Below are 17,157 nucleotides of genomic sequence, written 5' to 3'. Positions count from 1 at the left end.
TTCAAACGTGGTGGAAAAAACAACTACATCGTCTAAGTAGACTAAACACGAGTTCCACTTGAGGTCAGATAAAACTGTGTCCATCATGCGTTGAAATGTCGCCGGAGCGGAACACAATCCAAAAGGGAGGACCTTAAATTGATAGAGACCGTCGGGTGTTATAAACGCCGTTTTTTCCTGGTCCCGTTCGTCAACTTCAATTTGCCAGTACCCACTACGCAGATCCATTGAAGAAAAGTAACGGGCATGTCGCAGGCGATCCAAGGAGTCGTCAATTCGAGGAAGTGGGTAAACGTCTTTTTTCGTGACCTTGTTCAGTTTGCGGTAATCGACACAGAAGCGTAGTGAACCATCTTTCTTTTTAACTAATACAACAGGTGAAGACCAAGGACTTGTCGATGGTTGAATGACATCATCGTCGAGCATTTGTTTAACTTGATGACGAATAGCATCCTGTTCTCTTTGCGACACGCGATAAGCGTGTTGGCGAACAGGTTGGACGGTCGGTTCAGTGATGATTCTGTGTTTGATTAAAGGAGTCTGTTTGACCTTCGACGTGGTGGCGAAACAGTCGCTAAATGACGATAGCAGAGTGAGGAGCCTCTGCTTCTCATTTTGGTCTAGCTGTGGGTTGACGTTGATGTGACTGGTCAAGTCCACATCGCTGGGTTCCGGAATCGAGATTGTCGTTACCGAAGCACAGGCGTTGGAATCGGCCACCGTTTCAAAGTAGGCCATGGTGGTATGCCTCGCAAAGTGCTTGTATTCGCCACTGAAGTTGGTAACTAGAATCGTGGTTTGCCTATGTTGGAGCTCTACGAGACCTCGTGCGACGCCGACTTCGCGATCCAGCAATATGGCGAGGTTACCTTCGGCAATGCCTATTCCTAGTTGTTCTTGGGGGCATTCAACGAGGACGAAGATGCTACTTCGAGGCGGTAACGTCACGCAGTCATCGACCACGCGTAAAGCCGCGCGATGATGTTCATCCTCCACACTCGAATCCGAAGAAACGTAGTTAGAAAAAGTCACGAACAAGTCACGAAGGTTAATGATCGCCCCATACTCCTGGAGAAAATCCATGCCCAGTATAACTAGTCGAGAACACTTGGGCAGCACAAGGAAAGACGCTACGAAAGTCGAAGTAGAAATTGCAAGTCGGGCGGTGCATCGTCCAATGGGTGACACGAGGTGTCCTCCGGCCGTAATCAGATGTGGGCCGTCCCACGCTGTCAGCACCTTGCGTAGCCGAGTGGCCAGTGAGGCACTCATAACCGAGTAGTCAGCTCCCGTATCGACAAGTGCAGTTACCGGATAACCGTCGATTGAAGCAGTAATAACAGCAGAAGTTCTTTTTGCAGTTTCGAATGAAGGCGTCAGCGGTACGTCGCGAGGGGATGGCGTCGGCGGAGGATATTTGACGGTTCGCATGACAGCGGCCTCACCCCCGGAGGTCGCCGTTTTCAGTTTCCCCGGCGCGGGCTTCCACCGTTGACTCCAGCGGAATCAAAGGCGGGTCGGGCACGGTTTGGTGACGCGTACCGACGAGGTGAAGGCGACCGTGACTGTCTTCGCTGTTGGGCAGGAGGAAGCCGGTTACTTTCTAGGTATTGCTCGATGTCGTGCGGGCGTTCGCCATAGCGCGGGCAACGGGCGTCCGGATGGTATCCCCGCAGACCAATCCGTCGGTACTGGCAGTCGCGATACATGTGACCAGCCTCCCCGCAGTGATAGCACAACGGACTGTTGTCGGGGGCGCGCCATACTGTAGATTTGCGCGGACCAGGATGAAAAGGTGCTTGCGGGTTCGTGCGGTGGATCGGACTTGGGGAGCGTCGAGAAATCCCAGCAGGCGGCTGCGAAAAACGGCCCGTCGACGGCGCGGAAGCCCGAAGAGCATCCGCGTACGAGAACGTGGGAGGTTCGGGTCGTGTTGGTGGCGAGGGATGAACGACTTTGCCGATTTCTTCCCGAATGACATCCGTAAGAACCGCGGCACTGGAAGGTGCCGGAGCTGATGCATAGGACTTCTGCAGTTCTTCTCGAACGATTTGTCGTATTAGCTCCGTAAGGGACTCCCTGTCATCATTTGCAGGTACGAGAGAGCATGCAGCAGTCATGGTGGTCTGGCGTTCATACTGCGAGAGCCGCTGCCGAAGCATACGTTCCATGACTGTTGCCTCACGAATGAACTGAGAGACTGTTGTAGGAGGATTGCGCACGAGGCCCGCGAAAAGCTGTTCTTTTACGCCTCGCATTAACAAACGCACCTTCTTGTCTTCTGGCATTAGTGGATCGGCCCGACGGAATAATCGCGTCATGTCTTCGACGAACATGGCGACGGTTTCGTTTGGCATTTGGAACCTCGAAGACAGTGCCTGTTCGGCTCTTTCTTTCCTTTCGGGAGTGCTGAAGGCTTCGCAAAGCAGTCGGTAAAACTCCTGCCAGCTGGTAAACGAGGCTTCGTGGTTTTCGTACCACACTCTCGCCGCGTCTAAAAGGGAAAAGTAGACGTTCTGCAACTTACGGCGATCGTCCCAGTCGTTAAAGGCGGCGACCCGGTTGAAATGGTCCAACCAGTCTTCAACGTCCTCAAAGGCGTCGCCATGGAACGGGTTAGGCGTGCGAGGCGCGCTGAGAATGCATGGTACGGCAGCATTTGGCATCCCCTCGGTTTGGCTTGCGGTAGTTGTTGACATCTTCCTCACGGAGCTTGCCAGGGGGCTGTATTGCGGTGGAAGACCTTGGAGGCGACGGCTGCTTCGATAGATTTCTGCCGTCCCCGAGGTACTGGCGTCGGTAGCTTCTGGTTGAGGACCCGTAGGCATACGATGGATGCGTACCCAGCACGTCCACCAGTTTGTCACGAGAGGAAAAGCCAGTCAGACAGTTCTAAGCGAACGGCCGTTTACAGTTCGTTTTTCGCAGCAGCTACCACGCACACTTCTTCTTTCTCGACAGCTCGCGTAACTAGCGCGTGCCAATATACAGAACATGTAAGATGCAAAAGTTATCTACAGCACAGCTGCCTCACCAGAGCCCTTGAAACACAAGGGCCTGGAGGCATGTGTTCTACATTACGACTATCCCAGCGGCGTCCTCTAAAGAGAGGAAGCGCTACGAATGTATGGGACTAATAAGTTGTAAGACCACATCTCTGAGTAAACCTAGGACTGTGTCTGTATTAAAAAGCGGTTCTGGACCGAGAAACATTGCAGGATGAGGAGGAATATGCTGCTGGTGTGCTAAGTAAAAATGTCTCTTTCTCTCAGATTCGGCTTCCCGACACTCCAGGAGGACGTGGAGTACGGTCAGCCTCTCCCCGCATCTACCACAGGTTGGAGGTTCACTTCCAGTGAGTAGAAAATTATGGATGCCAAATGTGTGTCCTATTCTGAGGCGACAGAATAGGACATATGTTCGTCGCGATTTTGTAGTAGAGGACCAGAATCCTAACTGTGGCTTTGTCAGGTGGAGCTTATTATTTGTTTCCGCGTCCCACATGTGTTGCCATGGTTTCGCAGTTTCTTTCGTAAGAAAGGCCTCGGATCTGTGGCAAGCACCTCAGCGGTAGGGTCAACTGCTTGCGATGCGACTGACGTGGCCATTTCGTCTGCGAGAACGTTACCCTCGATGCTCCTATGGCCAGGCACCCAGCATATAACGATATGCTGGTTAGATATGTATGGTTTACAGAAGACGGAATAGAGTTCATTAAGTACTGGATTTTTGTGTGTATAGAGTGACACCAAAGCCTTGACGACGCTTAGGAAGTCTTTATATATCGCTGATTTTTGAAGTTTTTATTTTTTTACGTGCTTCACAGCCGACAGTAATGCGCAGGCCTCGGCCGTAAAGATACTTGCTTCCGGGTGCAGTACATCGGATTCTGAGAAGGATGGGCCGACGGCAGCATAGGACATCCCGGCATTTGACTTCGAAGCGTCTGTGCAGAACTCTGCACAGGAGTGCTTGTGCTGGAGTTCTAGGAAATGCGTTCGGATTTCGATTTCTGGTGAGTGTTTCGTTGCTTCTAAAAACGATATGTCACATTCTATCACCTGCCACTCCCAAGGTGGTAACAGCTTGGTTGGACGCATTAGGCGAAGCTAGAGTGGGACGTGCATTTCATAACTAAGCTTCCTCACACGAAGCGAGAGGGAAGATTATGGAAAAGTGCAGTACGCGTCATATCGTTAACAAAGCTAAAACATGGATGTTGATGATTGGAGTGTATTTTCAGGAAATATGTAAGGCTGATGTAAGTTCTCTGCAGATGGAGTGACCATTCATTTGATTCCGCGTATAAGCTTTCAATAGGGCTTGTTCTGAAAGCGCCAGTGGCTACGCGGATGCCTAGATGGTGGACAGCATCTAGGATCTTTAGTGCGCTCGGAGCGGTAGAGTTATATACAACGAGGCCATAGTCCAATCGTGATCGAAGTAGGCTCTTATAAACAATCATCAGACATTTCCTGTCGCTACCCCATGTTGTGTGGGATAGAATATTAAGGAAGTTCATTGTCCTTAGACATTTTTCTTTAAGATATTGAATGTGCTGAATAAAAGTAAGCTTGGAGTCAAGTATAATACACCTAGAAATTTGTGTTCTTTGTTGATAGGTATTTGATGTCCACACAGTTGAACACAAGGATCTAGAACCAGGCCTCTCTTTCTAGTAAAAAGAACACAATATCTTTTGTGGGGGTTGATTTTAAATCCGTTTTTGTCTGCCCCCTTGGAAACCTTGTTCAAGCCCTGCTGCACCTACCTCTCGCATACTGCGAGGTTACAGGATTTGAAGCCGATTTGAATGTCGTCCTTGTAGACGGAATAAAGAGTGGCAGGTGGTAATGAAGCACGAAGCGTGTTCATCTTCACGATAAAGAGCGTACAACTAAGCACGCCTCCCTGGGGTACACCTCTTTCTTGTGTGAAAGGTCGCGACAATACGTTGCCGATTTTCACGCGAATGATACGATTCAACAAATAGCTTTCAAAAATTTTCAGCACATTTCCACAGATGCCCATTCCCGACGAGTCTCGCAAGATCCCGTAACACCATGTTGTGGCATACGCCTTCTCCATGTCAAGGAATATTGATAAGAAACATTTTTCATCTACAAATGCATCACGAATATATCCTTCAATGCGTACAAGATTATTTGTTGTCGACCGGCCTTCTCTGAAGCCGCACTGATAGGAATCGGGTATATTGTTGAGTTCAAGGAAATGTGTGAGTCTGCGATTAACCATTTTTTCAAAAAGCTTACACAGGCAGCATGTAAGAGCTAACGGGCGATAGCTTGCCGCCAGGGATGGGTCTTTCCCCTGCTTCAAAACAGGGACCACAATTGCTTCTTTCCATGCGAGTAAAAGGTTTCCGGCAGCCCAAATAGTGTTGAAGAGTGCAAGTAGTGTAATTTGTGTGTCGGTGTGCAAGTTTTTGATCATGTCATACATGACTCGGTCAGGTCCCGGTGCAGTACTCTTGCATGAGATCAAAGCAGCTCACTACTCGGCAATACTGAACGCCCGGATATACGCTTCGTCGTGTCTACATTTACGTACGAATGGCTTAAGTTCTTTTATTTCTTCGTATTTAAGAAAAGATTCGGAATAGTGTATTGAGCTCGACACACGCTCTAAGTGTTTCCCAAGAGAGTCTGCCTGGTCTTGCAAAGTATCCCCTTGGTCGTTCACCAGAGGCAACGGATGGATTTGTTGCCGTTGTAGCTTTCTCAAGCCATTCCATACTTTTATTTGCCTCCTGTGTGTATGAATTAATGGCGGAGAGAAGCTCACCCAGCTTTCTCTCTTTGCTTGACATCGTGTCCGCCTTCCCAGTGATTTAATTTGTTCAAAGTTAATTAGATTTTCGGCATTAGGCGATCTGCGCAATACACCCCACGCCTTGTTCTGTCTCTTTCGCGCCTCTCGACAGTTTTCGTTCCACCAGGGAACACGTCTTCTTAGTGAACCACCATTCGTCTGCGGGATAAACTTCTCGGCTGAATCAATAATAAAAGCGGTAAGATATGCAACGGCATCATCTATAGTAAAATTATTTATAAAATCTGGTGGTAAATAAGATAATTCTTTAAAATGCTCCCAATCCACCGATGCTAATTTCCATCGAGGAATATGCGGAGGGTCCTCATGCAGAGTTTTCGGGTTTAAAATTACAGCGAAGTGGCCACTTCCATACAATTAATTGATCACGGACTATTCTAGGTGAGGCAGAATAGAAGAGGAACCGATTGTTAGATCTATTGCTGAATATGTGTTGTGTTGGACACTGTAATACGTCGGCTCCTTCTTATTAAGCAGGCAGGCCACTAGAGGTCAAAAGAAAATTTTCAATTATTCGACCTCTTGCGTCGCATAGCGCATCTCCGCACATCACGTTGTGGGCATTAAAATCACCCACGAGTATGTAGGGGTCAGGAAGCTGATTGATTAGGTTAAGGAAATCGGTTTTTTTTTTTTCAGGTGATATTTAGGCAACAATTATTGATATTCGCACAAAGTTACTTCCTGGCTTTAGTTCTTTGCCCGTATGGGCGCTATATACAAAAGAGACGTACGGTAATTGGTGTCGAGCTGTACACGTTTGCAGAATAAATAAGCAGCCTTTTTGCCACTAAAATGAACTTGCTTTTCTGAAGAAAAAAATATAGCTATTTCTTACCATATTTGATTATGTAAGATTAACTGTATGGTGTACAATTATAGTAGCAGCTTGTAGCATGCAAAATAATAGTGCGGACGCTCGATGGTCGTATACTATACGTATACGACCATCGAACGTGATAGCATAGTAGCACGCGTAAACCAGCAGCGCCAAGCTTTTACGGCAAACTATAGCCTGAAATGAAACACGGCACTGCATATATATATATCACAGCGCTCACAATACATGCTGCGTAGAATAAGGTGCTTTTTCTTTTTTGGTCTACACTCAGGAACAAAGTTCTTGCTCCTGTGCAGGCGAGCAATCGATTAGCTTGCTGATGCTGTGCGTGAGTTCAAGTTTGCGCTGCTAACAAGCGACCAGTCCAGAAGACTGGGTGAAAGGAAGTCTGCCAGCTGCAGTGCACACAGCAGTCGTTTTCTCGCGAATGGCGCGGCCGCTGCACTTGAATCTGAATTTTATTCTGCTATCCGGCAGTTGATATTTGTTGTCGTACTTGCCAAAACGTTTTCAAGCTTCTCACACAGAATCATTCTGCCGACCGTCTTTCGACAAGTTCACAACATCACCTGCGTGCAAATACTCATCCTTCACTTGTTCAACACGCGTCATTTTTCATTCGCATCCTATCTGCAAGAAGCGCGTTCGCAAGTTTGGCTCGCTGTCTTTTCAGGATCATTTTAGCGACCGGCATCCCGTCGAAGTCTTGCTTGCACTTTCTGCGGCGAGTTCTCTTCAGCTGGAGTGTCGGGTAGCATCGAAGGAACAGTGCCACTCATGAGTCGCAGATGCACCCTCGGAATCTGCACAATACGCACAATGAAAAGACTTGAGGCGGAAAGACTTGGGGAATGTCAGTGCATGCGATGATGGAATTGTACACGACTCTTTTTCTGGGCTTCTTGAGATACAGTTTGCCCGTGCTGACCAACACTTGCCAGACAAATCTTCGTGCTCTACAGACTATTCAAGTTCGGGCTCTCAGGGTTTGTCTTGGCCTGCCAAAATGCACATCGAGAGTGGCGACTATTGTAATCGCCCGACACCAACCCATGCATACTAACACACATTGCGGTGGAAGTGTTGAGAGCGCACATTAGGCACTTTGCCCGTGCCCGTTCTCATCATCTGGCAACACTACCATCAGAAAGACCACAGACATCATTTTGTATTACGATTTCGGATTATTACACCCGCCTTCCATAAGGCTTCACCCCCGCAACTAAGCCATCGAAATTTCCATGGTGTTTGACTCGAGCTGCAGTTCACCTCACCGTACCAGGAAACGGGCAAAAGTCTGAGCTGTCATCACCTGCTCTCAAACAACTGTGCTCCTTTTGCACGAGAGGTATGGCGACCACATACATATTTATATTGCTGGATCGGCAACTCTCCACTGTTTCACTGGAGCAGTGGTTCTCCCAGCGAAAGCCACCATCATCAGTTTCAAGACGCGTCACCCAACGACACTGACGGCTGCGGAACTTGCAGCTCACTTCATCTCGTCAGCCAAGAACAACCTCGAAGATCGTCAATATTCAGCGGCTCGAAGGCAGCACTGCAGTCTTTGATATCGGCCCTGCGGCGTGGGCCACACGAACAACTGGTATTCGAGATAAGAGAACTAATCCATACCTGTACTGAGAAAGGACACCCCGAGACATTTCAGTGGCTTCCAAGTCAGTGCGGCGTCATAGGGAACGAACACGCCGATAACGCTGCTCCGTCGGTCCTTCAAGGTGACAAAGAGGAGCCGATACCGTTATCAAGGCCAGATGCCGCAAGAGAACTTCGAATGCTCAACCGCGATATCATGTTCTTGTGGGACCTAGCAAGTTTTCAAAACAACCCGTTACACAACCTAGAGTCTCCTCTACGCTTTTGAATTGCAGCTGGACTCTGCCGTCGCGAAGCTACCCTTCTTTGTCGAATACGGCTACGGGTGGCCTTTACTAAGTCTTTTGAATTCCGAATCGGATGGACCGACGACGCCTCGTGTGATGACTGTCGTAGCGAGGAGACTCTTCAACACCTTTTCTGTGACTCTCCTCTCTACGATCTACAGAGACGATCGCTCACAATCGCGATACCGCGCTTTTACAAAAGACCTATAATAGAAGAACTTATTTTAGAATGCCGACCTCACAAGGCAATCGCAGCGGAGGGCGACGAGGGCACTGTTGCAATTTTAAAGGGCAAGAGAATTGGACAAGCGGCTGTAACTTGAGCACATGTTTACAGTGCTGCAAGTGCTACTGTGCTGTGCGGTGTTAAGAACGGCCTGCTGAGGTGCAAGTTTTATCAGCCAGGTGCGAGAGCGGCGTCGACTTTTCCTGGAAAGCCACCATCATCCACTAGCCAAACGGCGTCACTAAGTCTACTGTGTCCGGAGTACAATGCGCCGCGTCCTCGACTCTCCGTCGCGGGATTGCCGAGATGAGTTCGACGAACCAGGTTTTGTGACTGAACACGCCACCGCCGACCCAGTCTGCCGTGAGGAAGGGAGGTCCCGAGGGAACGTCTTTGGAGGCCCCTTCCCACGCAACGTTCCTGACGTAATCCCCGAGTTCAGAGAAGTCCGTCTTCCCTCGGTTGGGTCCGTGAAACCAGTGCGGAAACCTTCCCGCTCAAAAGGTGGCTCGTCTACTGATCCAACGTTTCCCTCACCTACGGATCGAGGAAGGTCCGAGTGTTTATAAACCGCTGTTGTGCGGCCGCTCAGTGTGCTTTCTCTCGCAGTAATGCTAAACTGATGAACTGCAACGTCATTATGCAGATACTGCAAATAAACCCATATTTCTCGTTCTCGATTAGAAGCAGTTCTTCCCTTCAACAACGTCCTCAGCGTGGATAAATTGGACGACGGCATGGGCCAGCTACCATCTAATTCATGCTCGACTCCAATCTTGATAACTGGTTACGAACGGCGGGATTGACCTCCCAATCCCGACAACAGGCTGACAGCGGTGAGACCGACTTTGCGACGTGGCGCTGTGTCTGCGGTGAGTGCTTGGTTCTTGCTTTGACTCTCTAGGCTTCATGTTGTGGTTGTTCTGTTTAGAACAGTAGGGAAGCTATATTGTTGAGTGTTAGCTAAGTTGTGTTTTCCTAGGTAGATTTAGCGAGCAGGACCAAGGCAGTAAAGCAGCAATCATGGAGTTAAAGGGAAGCTGAAACACTTTTCGAAAAAAATGAGTTCTCTGCGGCGTTCTACAGTTTTGAGTCCCCTGAACACGAATATCTCGTTCAAAAAGGGCGGAAACAAGCGCAAGCGGCTGTTTTTTCATGAAAACGCGCACCAGCGCCTCAGGGTATCGCGCGAACGCCGCTGTTTCCCGTGATTGGTCGGAGCCGCTGTGACGTCAGTGGTGGCAGTCGCCGGTCGGCGCCGCCGTTTGAGAGCGTAGCACGCTGTTCTGTTCTGGCTGCATAGCTGAGTTGTAAGCATTATGGAACGTTCTCGCTGTCTCTGACAGCTTGTATTTTCGCCGTACATGTTCGAACCGACAGCCGATACGGAAAACGATGGCGGCAACGGCGGCAACGACGATGTTGAGTGTGCCAAAAGCGAGAGCGATGTGTACACCTTCTCGCGCGCTGGAAGTCTTAGCTGTTACGTATGCTTTTTTTTTTTTCATGTAGCTGCACGTTCCAATGACGGGAGAAAAAATGCGCTAAAGTGTCACTGGGAACTTGCTGCTGGAAGAATGCCGAAGCACTAACTTCTCATTAGATTGTAAACATGGGTACAATTCCGCGATGTCAAGCACCTTGCCGCTGCTTGTCTGAAGTCCCGTGGTTTTCTGAGCGTTGATACACGATCGCGAACATAAGTGCCGCGTTTCAAAGCGCGCACATGCAGTGCTGCGAGGTACAGTCATGTAAGTTGCTTATCATACACATCCAGATCGAGATGGTCAGGGGGATTATATGTGCAATATTCAGAATATGGTTCGACGACTTTGCGATTGTGGCTCGATCAAGAATCGGTATGCGCGCTCCGTGCTAGTGTTGACATAAAGATATTAGGCAGTTTTAGCACCGCCGTGTGGTAAACATGATAACTGCAACCGTACGTCGAATGTCACTAGGCAAGCCTATACTCCATTTTATACCTCAGGTGCAACGCTGTGGAAGCTACGCACGAAGTCCGGTTACCAAAATTTATTACTGCGCGCGTTTCCGTCTATGGTTCACAGCGTGCCAGCGGCATTTGCTCGCGCGAGCATGCACGTGAAGCTGCCGCGACGGGCTGCAATTAAAGAATGCCGAAAAGAAAATTGATTTAAAAGAACGTGTTAGCAGCCGTATAAGTACACGGATTGTTTCTATGGGTAAATTCTTTTTTTTCATTCAGAACTGAGCTTATATATGAAAATTTTTCTCAAAAATCGGGTCAAGAAACACCGAACTTTTTCTAAGTGCGAACGCAGCCACTGCAAGAAGTATCTCAAGCCTCCACAGCGTTGCACCTGATGTATGAAACGGAGTATAGCAACGCTAGCAACAACGCGTTTCCGCATTTGTCGTAAGGCTATCCGGCTATCGCGGAAATGGTCCGAGCACAGCACAGTTGATTTCGTCGGCACGAACTTATCTCTCCTCACTGCACTGCGCTGCAAGCTTCTTGTGCTTCGGGAACCTGTGAAACACCACATCGTCTGGCCCGCGTGTGTTCGCGCAGCCGATTGCTGCACAGAACGAGGGCATGTTGGGCGCCCTTGGCTGTAGACACTCACGCAGCACAGAAGGAAAGAACAGTTTACGAAAATCGCAAAACAAACGTGAGCGGCGGCGGCGGCGGCGGCAAATCTCTCGTAGCGTCGTTCAGTAAAGCGCAGGACGGAAAGAGGCATGCCAGCGCATGCCAGCACGCCGGTCCGGCACCTCGGTCCCCGCCACTGACGTCACTCTCGCCGGTTCTCTCCTCTGGTAACCTCCTCACCCGGCGCTCCGGGAAGCGATGGGGGCGTGTCCGCGGGGGTGATTTAGAAAGCGATTTCCGCCCCTTATATTAACAAAACGAAGAAAAAAATTTCGGAACCGTAAATTATTAGGTCTGTTCTTCCCAATCCCAGCAATTCATGGAAATTGAAAACCGCTTCAGCTTCCCTTTAAGGACACTGCTGAGAGACGAGTTGTTGATTGATGGTGAGGAACTGGGCCTAGATCTACGCAAAGAAATGCTAAAAGCGCAATAATTGGAGCTAATTTCCGAACAGGCCAGTGAGGAAGAAATTGAAGTGGGGTTGGAACTTCTGAAAAAAAAAGAGAACCGGAACAGAGAGAGAGAAGAGAAAGAGGAACGCGATAAAGATCGCGAGTTAAGAAAAATGCAACTTGAACTTCAAAGCAAACGCTTGGAGTTGTCTCAAGGAAGTGAAGGCGCTCTGGGACGATCAAGTGATGCAGAATCATACCGCATGGACAGGCTAATAAAGCCATTTGAGGTCGGGACAGACATAGGCTTGTTCCTTTGCACTTTTGAAAGGACTTGCGAGAAGATGAACTTCGATCCGAGTACATGGCCACAGCGGGTGCTGTCTATGTTGCAGTGTGAGGCGGCCGACGTAATCGCCAGACTCGGTGCACAGGATGCATGTGATTATGCGAAAGTTAAGGCTAGTCTCCTGAAGAAATACCGCCTTTCAGCTGAAGCTTTTCGGCAAAGGTTTAGGAGCACAGGCAAGAAAGATAGCGAGGGATATCCCGAGTTTGCATATAGCTTAAAGGCCAGCCTAGTCGAGTGGCTTAAAAGCGCGGAAGCGTACGACAGCAGAGACATGATCATTGAATGCATGTGTCTAGAGCAGTTTTACAAAAGCAACTTCATCTGTGAGTTTGTGGGTGCAAGACAGAGGAAACGTAAACTCTTTGGAAAGGGCGGCGGAATTAGCCGAAGAGTACGCAACGCATAGAAAGTTGAACGCCGAGGACGGAAATTGGGACGGTCGAAGTAGACCGCGAAACCATTTCCGTTCAAAAAGGGTTCGCAGACTAGACGGCCGGAGCCTGTAGACGTGGGAGAAAATCCCTCAGAAAAGAACGTGGAGAAATCAAACGGGGAAACAATACCAAAAGAGCAAAAAAGAAAATTCGAATCTTTCAGACAAATCCGCTGCTATAAATGCCACAAACTGGGACATATAGCTGTAAACTGCGGAAAGCATAGCGTAGTTTTCTCCTACGTGGATGAGAAAGACAAGAATATGGAACTTCTAAGCCCATATCTTCACGACCTGCAAGTTAATGACAAACCATGCAGGGTGCTAAGAGACAGTGCCGCCACGATGGACATTGTCCATCCGCCTTATGTGGCGGTAGATGACTTCACTGGAAAAGTAGCATGTATCAAAAAGGTTGTAGAAGAAGGCAGCGTTTGTCTGCCCATGGCCAAAGTCAAAACCAATGGACCATTCGGGGAGCTAGTGACCGAGGCTGCAGTTTCGAAATTTTTGTCACTGCAGTACCCTTACATTTTTTCGAATCGTACGAATCAGTTACTGCGTGAAAAAGGGCTTCAAATGGGAGAGGGCGTCCCCACCGACGTCGGTGGAGATGGCGGACGTGGCGCATTGTAATGCGGACACAGTAGACTCAGTGATGGCGTGTAGCTAAAGGGTTGCGGTGGCGTTCCAGAAAAGTTGACGCCGCTGTCGCAACTGGCTGGCAAAACTTGCACCTCAGCGGGCCGTTCTTAACACCGCCGAAGGTCGCGATCATCGCCCGCGGCGGCCGCGCTGCAAACACCAACATCGTCAACATGCCGGGCCAATCGGGCCACTGGGTATGGATTCAGCTAATCGGAGGAAATGACCACTTCCTTATTTTCCTTTCCATTCTTCTTTTCTCACTTAAGAATGGTTGTCTGACGCCATACTACAAACTCCGATTAGCGCATTGTGTGACAAGACACCGGAGTAAACGAAGAAAATCAACGGAGGTGCTGTAAGTCTCGGAGGTAGGCGCGCACTCGGAAGTAGCATTCCCACATTGCGCCTGCTATGTGTAGAAGTTGACCGTCCAGTTCTGCCACCGCTGTGCTGGCCATCCAATGTCTCAAGCAAAACGACAACGAGCGGCGAGCAAGCTGCTGGCTCAGTTTTCCTCTTTCGCCCCTGCAAATTTCTCGCGCGGAAAGCCACGGCGCTACACAGCGCGCGCCTGCGCTCGGCAGCTCCGCCCACGGGCACCGCGGCGCAACGGTGACGCGGCACAGGAGCCGCTGCCAAGTCTCGGCTCGTGGCACGTCGTGCACCGCTTATTGGAGGGTGGCCCCTGCAGAACCGCCTTCCTTCCAGCTGCCCGACGTGTGTCGGCTATGCAACGCTCGACAGAGACTTTAAAAAAAAAAGGAAACTGCCTCCCACATTACGAGCCGCAAAGACGGCGCACACTAACAACAATGTTTCACGCCAGTTTGCATGCAACCATGCAGCCTCGAAGACCGATTGCAGTGTCCCCCGTTAAACCGTTTGACTACAAGGCCAAGCCCCATGAAGGTCTTTCTGTAAGACAGAGTGCGAACGAGGAGAAGTGTGGCGGCATGTTGCTTGTTAAGTGGATGACGATGACTTACAGTGGCGCTTGAAACAGTTGCAGTATAATCTCTCGAAAACCGCCCTGTACGACATCATAACGGCGCCATCAATTTTCCGTCGCTAAAAGCTTAAAGGGACACTAGAAACAGCAAGCCTAGGTAATAGTTTAGGCCCCATTTCGTGGTCAAAGGACTTTTCGCGCACCTGGATCAGCACCGGCAATTCAGTATGGCGTCACGTACTCCATCAATTTCGCAAAGGCCTGTTTCTTCAAAAAAAAAAAAGTTTCCAGAAGACATCTGGTTCCAATATAGCAACCCCTGCTCACCAATAAACTAGTAACTACTAATCACACGCCGTCCAATTCACATGACGTCCGCGCAGTAACTTGAAGCCTGAACAATTCTTTTCTGGGTGATTTCCGGCTTACATACCAACGCATCACGCTCGCTGTGTGTTTTACCTGTCTTTACGGAAGCGTAATTTGCCAAGGAATGTTATGCACTTAGTATATCTTTAAAGTACTGCACCATCGTAGATCGTTATGACTCTCGTTAAAACGAAGTATACTCGAATCATAGACAACTTTTGCGAGGAGTGACATCGTAATCAGAAAATTCGCTGTCTGTACAACAGACGAGCAGAGAACGAGAAGAGACCCTATGGACGTATACCACGCTGCTCTCGTTAGTACAGGCACATGCCTCGACCACCCAAATCTTGAGTGCGGGAACACTTTGAACGAGGAGGTGAAAGGCGCTGGCAAGATACCCGACCGACGCACATTTGCCACAACGCACAGCGTATACGAGACTGCGATGAATGGATTAGCCCCACACCGAAAGAGCTGCGTATCGAAAACACGCTACCTCTACAACTGCACCCGGAGTGTTGCAGCCATGTTCCCGGCTTCCCCAAAGCGTCCTCCTACAGGCAGCCACTCCTGTGATCACACTAGGCCCACAGGGTTTCGTTTTGAAAGCCGTATTTGGAAAGCGTAGTCTCTCTGGCGGCGTTCAAGTCGCTATAATGATCTAGGCAACATTTCGCTAATATGCCCGCCTGTGCTCCCCTATTGTCAGAGCAATGAGCATCACTGAGCACAACGACACGCTTGTAAGCGGGGCTGACAATTTCATGTCTGAAGTTGTGAGAGGACGGAGGTCGGCCACTGACTTGGCGCAATTTAGAAAAAGCTGAAGTTGATCAGGTAATCACGTCACCAAGAAGGATCGACATGACCGAGGCACCAAAAAGTTGATGTTCGAATCACGCGATTCACCGAGTCTTATTCGGAACACGAGTATCACTGTCTGGAAAATGCTAAGAAAGAAAACTATAGCGGTCTCACGACGTGGCAGGTGATAAACAAAAAGGTACATGCAGACCCTAAATGAGGGGAAAACAAGAACAAACGATGTAACGACCACATGAATGCAAGCCGCATTTATGTGATTCTAATAACTTAACAGCGACCTTTTTTTCTGCAGAATCGCTATTGTGGATGAGTCTAATTATGAACATATCTGGCTGGGGACAGACTTGTACGAACAAAAAGAACGAATGTACAATCGTAAAAAGCAAGATCAATTCTACACGCAAAGGCTCAATCGCACATGTTTGAATGACGACCAGTCACAGACCCTCAATACACTGTTGTCGCTTTAGCAAGTTTCCCGCCCGATATGACGGATCATAGGCATGTTTAGATGCGAAACAGTTGTTCTAACGGATGAAAGGCACATGTCAACGACTTCCGTTTTTCTTTTTTATTTGCGGATTTTGACAGTTGATAAAAATGTTTGGCTAATCTTAAATTATGCTTCCACGCACTCTCTTGGAGAAAATATGGCGACGACAAATGAAGTTTTTTCACATTCACGAAGCGTACTTGTTGCTCACGACGAGCACTTGCACGCTCTCGACGTACATTGACTGCAGCTGGTACATCTAATTATTTACCCATCCTAGATGCGTCCCTTCTTGTGTTTGCAATCTCACTATGGTCCCGTGCTGCACCTAGATCAGCAAGCCTTCTATCTGTGCCACCCACTTCAATTTTTCTCAGGGGATTCGCAGCGGCTACATAAAGTATTTACCTTCTGGCTGTTTCTTTAGCGTAGTCGTTGACAGAAAAGAATGGCAGCAGGGATCACATTTACTGCAGCAGAGATTATGTGGTTCGCTATACGTAGTGCCGGCAGCGGCACGAAAAGCGCGGCAAACCAGGCACAACAAAGTTCTACGAACCATGGTCTTCGAGATCCCGTCCGCAAGGACTCCGTGCGCGCGCAGTCTCGGAGGCCGTGCGCGAACAATCAAGCAGACGCGATTTGATTATTTGGCTAACGTGCCCGCTCGCTGGCACAGGCACCGCGAAGAGAGAAGGACAGAGATGGTCACCTTCTGCGACCTTTAGCAGCGGACGTTTCCGCGCGGCAACACGAGATGGGTTTACGCCAGGCATGACGTCATTGACAAGAAGAGGCATGCGCACACTCACGTTTGTTCCCGTCGGCGCGCTGTTCGAGCGAGTTCTTCGACCAACTTCAGGAAGCAAGAGAGACGAGGTTGCGCTGGAAGAAACAAAACCAGCACCCGCATCAGCATTATGCTTTTCTAATAATCGAGCCTACAGGATGCAAGGTCTCATGCTTTAGAGTCCAAAGCGAGCCTCCTTCATATATGGTTCAAACAGAATTAGAACAGACGATAAAGAAAGAAAAAAAGATACATAAGCAGATACCGTGTCACTGCTGTCCGTGTTGTTTTAAAGCGCTGTCCCCAATTTCGTTCTTGTATGCACCAACACTTAGGAACAGCCATAAACGCCCCTCGGTTCATAGAAAACGCACTAGCATACCGAATGGCAATTGCAATATTCGCACTTGGTCACGTTCGACGCAAGTTTCGTTGCATAAT

At 49.0% G+C, this 17,157-nt stretch overlaps 1 protein-coding gene across 1 annotated transcript in view; it reads right to left on the bottom strand.

Annotated features, from left to right (window-relative positions):
* Nucleotides 1-16,811, bottom strand: part of rdx (BTB/POZ and MATH domain-containing protein rdx) — a 219,128-nt gene extending 202,317 nt beyond the window's left edge. The window contains exon 1 of the mRNA XM_065450705.1: nt 16,739-16,811. The gene's annotated coding sequence lies outside the window, so the exon portion shown is untranslated. The remainder of the gene's footprint in view (nt 1-16,738) is intronic.
* Between the last annotated feature and the right edge of the window lie 346 nt (nt 16,812-17,157).

The sequence above is a fragment of the Dermacentor albipictus genome, chromosome 4 (genome assembly GCF_038994185.2).
Source record: "Dermacentor albipictus isolate Rhodes 1998 colony chromosome 4, USDA_Dalb.pri_finalv2, whole genome shotgun sequence".
In the NCBI taxonomy this organism is placed as follows: Eukaryota; Metazoa; Arthropoda; class Arachnida; order Ixodida; family Ixodidae; genus Dermacentor; species Dermacentor albipictus.
This window is presented reverse-complemented; position numbering and strand designations above follow the sequence as displayed.